The sequence below is a fragment of the Lactuca serriola genome, chromosome 4 (genome assembly GCF_051521515.1).
Source record: "Lactuca serriola cultivar US96UC23 chromosome 4, Lser_US96UC23_V15, whole genome shotgun sequence".
In the NCBI taxonomy this organism is placed as follows: domain Eukaryota; kingdom Viridiplantae; phylum Streptophyta; class Magnoliopsida; order Asterales; family Asteraceae; genus Lactuca; species Lactuca serriola.
Genome location: NC_136411.1, coordinates 243,340,930 through 243,351,614, shown reverse-complemented (window position 1 = coordinate 243,351,614; position 10,685 = coordinate 243,340,930).

The window sequence follows — 10,685 nt, the reverse complement described above, 5'->3', positions numbered from 1 at the left end:
TATACTTAAGGCTAACTAGGGTTTCAAGGTGTAAACCTTAATCCTTTAGCTTAGGGCCTAAGCAAGTCCATGGACTCGTTTCCTTAAGCCCTTGGATGAAAAATCCTAGATCCTTCTAGGATTTTCGTCCAAGCCTTAATAAAGGTGATCCAATGGGCCAAAGCCTCAACTATTGAATAATTACAAAATAGCCCCTGCACTTTCAGTCAGTTCCTTTAATCCCAAAATTAATTCAAAATTAATTTCTGATTAAATACTAATTAATAATATGATTCCAAATTAATATATTATTCATATAATATATTAACAAATCATATTTATACCCTAATTTATTATTCTTAACAATAAACCAGCCTCTCTCCTCAACAATCATCCTATCTAGTCACCAGTGTGAAGGCAACCCAAAAGGACCATGCACAATCGGGTCAAGTACATACCAAAATAGTTATGGACTTAGACACTAATCCAACAGTCTCCCACTTGGATAAGTCTAATAACTATTATGTGTATAACCTCAGATCCTGATTAGCAATCATAGCTTTTAAAAGCCGCTATCAACTCTGATCTTATCAGAAGCGTGTCCTTTAGATAAGGGATCATATATTCCTCCATTCTTGATATCGTATAGACTTGAGACATGGATTTTGATCATTCTCTTAGTCTATGTTCTGTTTCCCGATTTCCGATTTATGACGATTGACAACAGAATACAATTGAACACATCAAATTAGTCTCGGCTTGGCCAAGAGCTTATGTGCCATCACTAAATCATCGAGGGGCCTACAAATATCGCTTTCATCCTACTTTGGATAAAAGGAACAGATAAACTTTGATTCAATGCTTGCTTGCACTCACTTACCGAATCACACACAACAATATGTTTTATAACACCAAGTTACTGGTGCGTTTACATATTATCAATGTGTAACCGACTCACAAGATACAACTCACACATCTCGGTTTCAAGAATATACAATATTATCGACTCACAATCACTCGTGATAAAATCCATGAAGTGATTCTTGTGAGCGTGGGTTTAATCCAATGCTCAAAATCATATTCATAAGCACTCATGAACGTCGCATCAAACCTTTGCTATGTCTAATACACTTTAGACAATCTACAAACCAATTCATAACAATCTTCATTCATACCTACTTCCAACATATGAACGACTGTGGACCATTCGAATAATTTGATCATTCTAAAATAATTAATTATTCAGGAAGTCAAAACATGAAAAGTGAAACAGAAGAATAATACTAATCCTATATGGTCCCAAACCTTTGAGTATAAATAAAACACCTTTTATTTATCACCATATCGATTACTCATTATTTGTTGTTTCGGTTAACTTATTACTTGAATTATTACTTCAACTGTCCCATGCTCTTAGCGTGCACACAATGTTTACTTATGGTCCTTACTTTGTGAAATAGATCAAATGAACACATTTCCAATCATACTCATTTCACAACTCCCAATTCTTATCATAAGTATAAGAATATCAAATTCTTGTCACTTATAGAATATGCAAGATTCTAACATTTTATGCAATCACACTTTCGTAAAGTCATAGCTCAAAATCATCAAGACTTGGCCAATCTCTATCAGAAACAATTCTATAGATATGATGTCTCTCACTCAAAGTACATTCCTTTGAACATCCTTCTTGCATAAAAGTTTCTAATCTAGACATAGATTTTCAATATCCAACTCCCAATATGGAAACATTTCCATATTTGCCATATGACAACTCATTCTTACTAGAATCTTATCTATCCATAATAATGTCGATATGGTCCATCCAATACCATACTTCCAACTACTCAGAAGCGACCAATCCTCAGCGAGCTTTGGATCGTCTTTTGATAGTTGTTTAATTATCTTAGTCAAAACTGATTATTGTCCGTTTTCCCTCTTAATGCGCTAGACATTTGGAAAATTTTAGAATGGTCAAATATTATAGCATTTGCAATCGATCCTATACCCGAAACGTATGGGACACGATGCATAATGTCTTACATAAAGATACGATACTTTATCAATTTTCTGCCATAATATCTTATGTGTCACGTTCTTATAATTCGAATTATGAAGAGGGATGCCATAATTATAATCGAAATTTTGAGAACGCACTATGTATCCTTGACTAGATTTGTTAACATTCCACAACCTAAGCCTTTAGATTTGAAATGAAGCATAATATTATCTCCCTTAATTATAGCAAAACAACTTTTCAACCCTTACGACTTTGCAAAGTATAACTCTTGTTTTCTATAATTAATATTGCTAACTTGCAATACTTGCCACAATAATCATACAAGCATAACATTTATGCTCCCACTATCATGATGATTATTATCATATAAGCATAACACTTATGCTCCCACCAGCTTTGACATGTATTTAGAAAATAGCTTAACTTTCTAGAAAACAATACCTATTGAATTTCTTAAGTTCATATTTCTAATACCTAATTCTTTGATAATCCTTTATCTAAGCTTCTCAAACTTATACACCTTTGCCTTAGATAGATCATATGTGTGTCTAAACAATTCAGACTAATTGCCAAATCTCACAATTCGAATCATGGAAAGGGATACCGTAACCATAATCGAATTCGAGAATACAATTTTCACAATCACTATCTTCTTAAAATCTCTCTTAGTGAAAGCATTTCCTCACAGTCATTTTCATGAAAGAGGGAATCTTATGACACTTAGATTTTAATGGTGTATGTGTTCCTATCCATGCGAATTTGTCAAAACCAAAGTTTGCGACAAATCCAAACTCATATGGACCGAACTTTCTCAATCTTGATTTCTTGCCTTATGGTAACATGAGTGCCCACCATGTCTTCCAAGTAGTTAAGCAACTCATCCATTCCTATCAATGTACTTTTCATTGATCAAGGTGCTTGCCTTTTATGCGTTCAAATTAGAACTCATAGAACTCACATGCATAATTAACTCAATTGGAACGGCACAAAAACAAGATAGTGTCAGCACGATAGGTTGTGAATCTCAAGTCGTGTGTTAGTGATGATCGATAAGGTTTATTCTTGACTAGTTCTTGAGCTTTTCATGACCATTAAGACTCCCACTGACTCCTTGACATATAAGATTCTCTTGTCAATAAACATTTCTCGACAAACAAATATTCAAGAGTTAGTGTAGCTTTTATCAAGACAAAACACTTCACATAATTGGTCCTAGTTGGTCTTTGTCTTATCCAAGACATCACAATTTTCCACATTTGATGAATGTTATAAACCTTCTTAACACTTGTCACTCAATGTCACAATCTTAACTCTACGACTTGTTTTTGGAACGAAGTATGATTGACTTCTTGATGTAACCATTTCTTCAATTCTTGATTCCTCTTCTCATACATACAATTGTACTAAGACTCATTTAGAGGATCAATTGAGATATGGTTCTTAATCATTAAGACCTATCATAAAACATAATAAAAGGTACTCTCCCTTCTTCTTAGAATAGAGAAAATTTTATCTTTCTGCCTTCTTGATTCTTCTTATCCGTTCTACTATTCATTGAAACTCTTTCAATCAACTCAGAATTACACTTAATCTTATAAGTATAATCATATTTACTAAAACTTTAGTAAATCATGACGAATATCTTTGTCACTCTTGTGGTGGACTTGATCAACACACAACTTTGTGTACTCGATCTCCTAGTCCTTCACTTGACATTTTGTCAACAAATTAGTCTAATTTCCAAATATAAAATTTCTCATTCATCATGCAACCAAGTTGCATGATTCCAAGTCTCTGTTCAATTGAAACTTGGGCGATGAGAAACTCTCCCTATTTGGTAAATTCTTGACATTTCCACAAATAACATAATCCATTATTGCTAATAACTGAAACATTCAAACATCAATTTTTCATACACTCCGTTGCAAGGATAAATAAATTATATAAAGTCAAAATTTATTTATTGCGGAAAAATTTGTCCTTACAATGCAATTCGTTTGAAAACTATGTTAATACATATTTCATAGCAACCTATTCTGACTCCAAGTAGTAGCTCAAAATTCTAATCTTCAAGCAATGCGATCGAAATCCATTTCTTCACGATTAGATCCAGCTCACTTCTTCCCTTAAGCTTCCTCTCTTTTCTTCAATCCTATAAAACATCAAAATGTAATCTTATTACATCATGTATTAAGAATCTAGAATAGGAACTTAAAAGAGTTAGTTAATGGATTTTACCTGAAGTAGAGTCATGCATCTTGACTCTCCCATCTCTTAGATTTCTCAGGTAGTTAGGGCAACTTCGTCTCCAATGCCCCTTCTCTTGGCAATAAAAGTAAATGGACTCCTTTGGCACAGCACATCGGAAAATCATAGACTTAGTTCTTTCTAGACTTCCGATGTTGCCAGTGCCCATTGCAGTTTGGGAGTTTGACTCACCAGTCAAATTTGCTTGACCAACACGCCAAATCATTGCTGATTCAGCGGCTATAAGCAAATAGGTGATATCAATGAGGGTCACGTCGTGATGCATCATATAGTACTCTCTAACGAACTCACTATATGATTCAGGAAGTGACTGAAGAACCCAATCAACAGCCAACTCGCCTGAAATCTCGACACCCAACATCCTTAAGCTATCGATGTGTGACTTCATCTCTAAGATGTGTGCAGACACAGGTTTCCCATCTTCATGTTTACTTGCCAAAAGGGCTTGAGTGAGTTTGAACTTTTCAAGGCTTCGAACTTGTGGGTTAGGGAGAATAGTTGGAGGAGGTGGAGGAAGTGAAGCTTGATCTCTTGTTCCTCGATCATATCGCGGAATATCATCTTCATGTGGAAAGCTTGTTCCACGGGATTTGGGAAGACCATAGTTGTCATACTTTGACATCTACAAAATGGGAGAAAATTCAAGTTAAGTTGATTCGTATCCTTTATGTGACACCCAAATGAAACATCAAGGCTAGGATCCAACACAATACTCTACAACCTAGAAGAGGGATGCCGTAATCTAGTTGTAGAATATTTGAAGGTAGGTAAATGACGATTTACCAATTTCCACGATGAAAAACGAAAAGGAAACTTAAGTTTCAGATGTATTGAAAACTCCTAGTTCTTTTGAGATTCATTGAACTTTTCAATGGCATGTTTAAATCTCGACATGCCCCTTGATTTGTGATTGGGATGCCGAGGATCACAAAACAGGGTGTGAATAACCATGCAAACTTACATGGTGCCCCGAATGTTACAGTCACCTATTCGATGTGCCGGTTAACCACACACGCTCCACCGAACTACGACAAACATTGAGTCACCCTTTGCTACCTTCGCTTAGAACCATTTAGCATGCCGGTTAACCACACGCGCTCCACTAACGTCTTCGCAAGGGCAAAAAGTGTAATTTCATGGAATTGCATCAATTCACTTTTCCTAAAGTAACTAAGATTGGGAATTTTGTAAAAACATTTAGTTACTTTATACTTCATTAGACTTTTAATGGAAAGGGTTTGCCCTATTCTACCCGTTCGGCTAATGACCCTCCACCAATCAAGGAAGCGGTGGGTGAGAGTGTACACCCATTAAACGACCATTTTATAGACCATAACCTTATACCCCCTTATAGATCGGCTTCGTGAATGAGGCCTACTAACGGTAAGACTAGCATTTAAGTTATACATATATAATATTAGACTTTTAATGTTATACATAGTATAAACACTTTTAAAATACTAGGTGACTTAACTTTATAAATTACACTTTTAATTTAATTAAATATAAACCATATCATTATGGATTTATTAACTCTCTTTTAATTATACACTTAATTAATTTAATAAAACCATAAGGGTGTAATTTGAACTTTTCAAAATTTGGGTATCAGAATTTAGACTTTTTCAAAATTAAACCTTTTAATCAAAAAATTTTAATTTCAAAACTTGAGGGAAAGTTTTGAAACTTTTCAAAACATATGCAAAAACATTCTAGATCAAATTACAAATAATAATAAATAACCAATTAATTAGTAATTATCTAAATATGACCTAATTCAATTTCTTGCAAGATAATCTATCAAATAATTCAAATAAATCAAGTTTATCACATAAGGAAATGATTATCTAATTAATTTGACAATTATCTTTTATTTTGGTAAGGATATCTTTTAAATTAAACAATTAATTTAATCTAATCCCTTAAATCCCCTAGATTTCGAAATTATGGGATGGGATAAATCAAAAATCTTTAATTACCAAATTTAAACATTTAAAGGATAATTACAAGATATGACATTATCCAAATCCCTAAAATTTAGGATCTAACCTTAGGAAGGAGGCAATTTCGAAATCCAAGGGTTGGATAACCCTAGATTTCAAAATCTTGGAGGCTAAGGAAAGGGTTTAAAACCCTATCAAAAAATCGCCAACAAGGGTTTTGCAACCCTAATTGAGAAAATTACCATGCCCTAGGGTTTACTAGCAATAAACCCTAATTTGTCAAGTTCATACATTAGAATAATGCTAATTGAAAACAAAAACCAATGGCTCTGATACCACTGATGGGTTTTATACAAACAATCTTATGTGTGCATGCAACCCTAGAGTTGGATCTATGTTTTTACTATTAGTTATACAACTTTATGAACACAAAAAGAAACCTGGCATGCTACTATTATTTTCGAAATGCATATATAAAAAATAGAATACATACCTTTTGTTGTTATATAGCAATAACAACTAGTTCCTTGAATTTCCTTAGCTCTTGAAAGCAAGTACCACAAGTGTAGTACCTCCAATGGCTCACAAACACACTAGGTGAAAGGATGAATATGGGAGAGAGGAGAGAAGGGTATCTTTCCCTATATTTCGTCCCTTTTAGGGTTTCCTAAGGCTTGGACGAAATCTTAGTGCCTTAAGGTGCTATTTATACTTAAGGCTAACTAGGGTTTCAAGGTGTAAACCCTAATCCCTTAGCTTAGGGCCTAAGCAAGTCCATGGACTCCTTTCCTTAAGCCCTTGGATGAAAACTCCTAGATCCTGCTAGGATTTTCGTTCAAGCCTTAATAAAGGTGATCCAATGGGCCAAAGCCTCAACTATTCAATAATTACAAAATAGCCCCTACACTTTCAGTTAGTTCCTTTAATCCCAAAATTAATTCTAAATTAATTTCTGATTAAATAATAATTAATAATATGATTCCAAATTAATATATTATTCATATAATATATTAACAAATCATATTTATACCCTAATTTATTATTCTTAACAATAAACCAGCCTCTCTCCTCAACAATCATCCTGTCTAGTCACCAGTGTGAAGGCAACCCAAAAGGACCATGCACAATCGGGTCAAGTAAATACCAAAATAGTTATGGACTTAGACACTAATCCAACAACCAACAGATACATGGAAATTCATTAGCTAACTAGAAGAACATTCTAAGAGTACTTAAGAAGATATACAGAATGTGTATGAGTTAATTAGTTTAGAAGAAGATCATTATGTAAAGAGGTACATAAGATGTTGGCTTCAAAAAAAAGTATAGATTATTATGAATTATAATTGGATTATGTCTTCATTATGTAAATAAGAGTAATTTTTGTTAGAATAAGGTCCAAGCAAAACATAATAGCATGGTCTACTATAAGATTATTATACACTACTATTTCAGAAGCTGTAATCAAATATGATAGGATGAACGAGTTCATTTAAAAACTAGGTTGAGTCCTTCCATTCAAGGAAAACCAAGAAATACATTGTGAGTTCAATAGTATACTTAATAATTCTAAGAGACTATAAGAAACAACAGAACACCAATCGTATTATCCACTATATTTAACATTACGTAGAATAAAATCAAATATGGAGATGATCGTATTCGCAGAATTTGCACAAATCAAATTTAGTTAGACCCATTAATAAAGTCTTTCCTTTAAAATAAGCATGAAGGGTTAAGCTTGACTTATAATACTTTGTTATTGTAGAAATGGGGTTTGATTTGAATTTAGTGTTTGGATATTGGAACAATATAACAACAACTATTGTATTGTTTAGATATATTGGAATATGATCTTCCCATCAATACCTGTTGTGTTCTATATTAACATCTTTTATCCATGAAAATTTTAGTTATTCTAAAAGTTCATAGTCGGTTATAATTGTGTGAACAATTTTAAAGACTAATATGAATTGGATTGGTTGACTTTCATAAGATGAAAGTAGGCAATGGGTTGTAATCAAGATTCACAGGTACTTGTCAGAAAACTGGTATTGGGCCAACCCCCATCAAGATGAACTCATGGATTGCTTTCATGAGTGATAGTTAATAAAAGGGTACTATATTTGTATCCTTAATACCCAAGATACAGAGTTGCACTTAAGTGTCGGGAGTGTTATACTTTGATGTGGTAAAATGTTGATCCACAACCAAGAAGTTATAAAAGTCATTATCAGGTATGGTATGAATTATGCAAGATGCTTATATAGTCATGATGAGATTTGTTCCTCTTGTGTGTTGAGAGCAAGGCATTCTAACACGCATTACCTAAAGTTGAACACCAAATGATACTGACTACAATCCAAGTCTAATGTTCAATAGGATGTCTGTAACAAAGAAATAATTGATAAACTTACCTTATACATCAATTGTAGCTTTGAGCTTTTAGGAATTAGATGTTGATGAATGGAATTCTTCGGTGTGTGTAATTGGGGGAGATGTAATGTTTCTAGTCGTTCACCACTATTTATATCACCTTATGATGAGTCTTGTGCAAGGCGAGATTCAAGATCTTGATGCCCAAGAGTCATTATAGAATGATATTTGCTAATGACATATGATCCTATAGGATCACACCTTATTGCAAGTTACTACTTATTGATTATTTATTAAAGTAATTTGATTATTAATAATTATTATCAACACTTGTATTTAATTGGAAACATATTATTTTATGAAAATAATATTTTTCCATCATATTAGGAATTATTGTTTCTCATTAATAAACATAAAGAAAACAAAAACTAGTAAATATCATATGGTATGAATATTGATGTTGGGTACAACTTTTTGGGCGCTTAGAGTAACCATTTAGTTGCAATGTAACTACTAGTTAGGAGATGGTGTAAACAACACCCAACTTTGACTTCCTTGAAGTCTACGTCGTGGATTCCCTTCCGTGGAAGAGGAAGTGTGTTGTCTTTCCTTATCTTACTACCATGCTTGTTAGATGGTTCCATATTTTCATTAAATGACTTTTTTGACTTGGTGCATTTGTTTTAGTATATGAAGAAGGTCTTGGAGCAAAAAATATATAGTTTTTCTCATTTACTCTCTTCTTTTTTTTTACTCTTAGAACTATAGCCTACTAAGGCTCTTTCCCTCTTTTCTCTTGCCTTGTCTAATGTAGAGGTTGAGTGTTCATAAGTTGCTTTTACTTAATTCATATTTGGTATAAGTCTTAATGGCTTAAGAAAAACTTAATACAACTGAAGACTAGCATCTTGAAGTGGTTTACTCTTGCTTGGTGGATACATTATGGAGAGCTTCTTCTTTGGAGCTTAATGCATCACTTTATTAACTTCCATCTCCCATGAGAATCAAATTCTTCAAATGTTGTAACACTTTACTTTCTATGGTTCACTTAATCGTTCCATTCTTTGCAAAATGATCCTTGGTGGGTAAAATGGTTTTAAGTTTATTCAAATCTTAAAATGCTTCTGTTGCTAATCTTGTAGTTTTGACTATTTTTTTTTACTATTTTTGAAAAAAAGCCAACACTTTACTACGGTAATATGTGGTTCCCTCAGATTTGCTTGATACGTGGCATAGTTAAAAACAACAAACATTATGTTAGGATAAATTACAGTTAAGTATAACAAATATTAATCATGTTGCAGTAATAGTTTAAATCCACAGCAGACTTGTCAAGCGATGGACTTAATCGGGTGCCAAATGCCCTTGAAATTCTTAACTTAGAGCAGATTCTATCATGAATCGTGCCAACAAGTTCTTCATGTAAGATTATTGATTTATAAAGATCCCTTTTCTACTTTTCTTTATATATATAATCCGTAAAGAAGTTTATCTTTCCCATCTTGCTTATTTTAGACTTTCTCTTCATGCAATTTTCAATTCCTTTCACATAGAAGGATCGGTTGAACCGAATATATTATTATCTACATAAATCTAAAAAATCATCAAATTATCACCAACTTTAATAAAAAAAAGTGTGATCAACTGAACCTTGTTTAAATTCAGATATTTTTAAAAACTGAGTAAATGTTTCTTACAAATCCCTTAGTGCTTGCTTCAACCCATAGACTACTTTATCAAGAATCAAGGTTCTAAATGGCGTGAGGCGTGGCGTGGCGGCAAGGCCAAGCCTCAAGCTTAACGAGCCGTGGTGATCCATGGCGTTTTTCAAGGCATGATGTAAGGCGGCAATTTTGTATTAATTTAAAATTATATTACCACATAAATATAAATTTATATTAAATATAACTTCTTTTTAAAAGTGTTAGATCAATAACTAATAACAAAAAGTTAAAAAAACCACAATACTTGTATCTCCGATTTGAAAAGTGTCAGAACTAGAAATTTTTGTGCCTTGTAACTACAACACTTAAGCCAAATTATGAATCAAAGACATGAGAGCATGTATGATGCATACTCTATAACAACAGAATTTC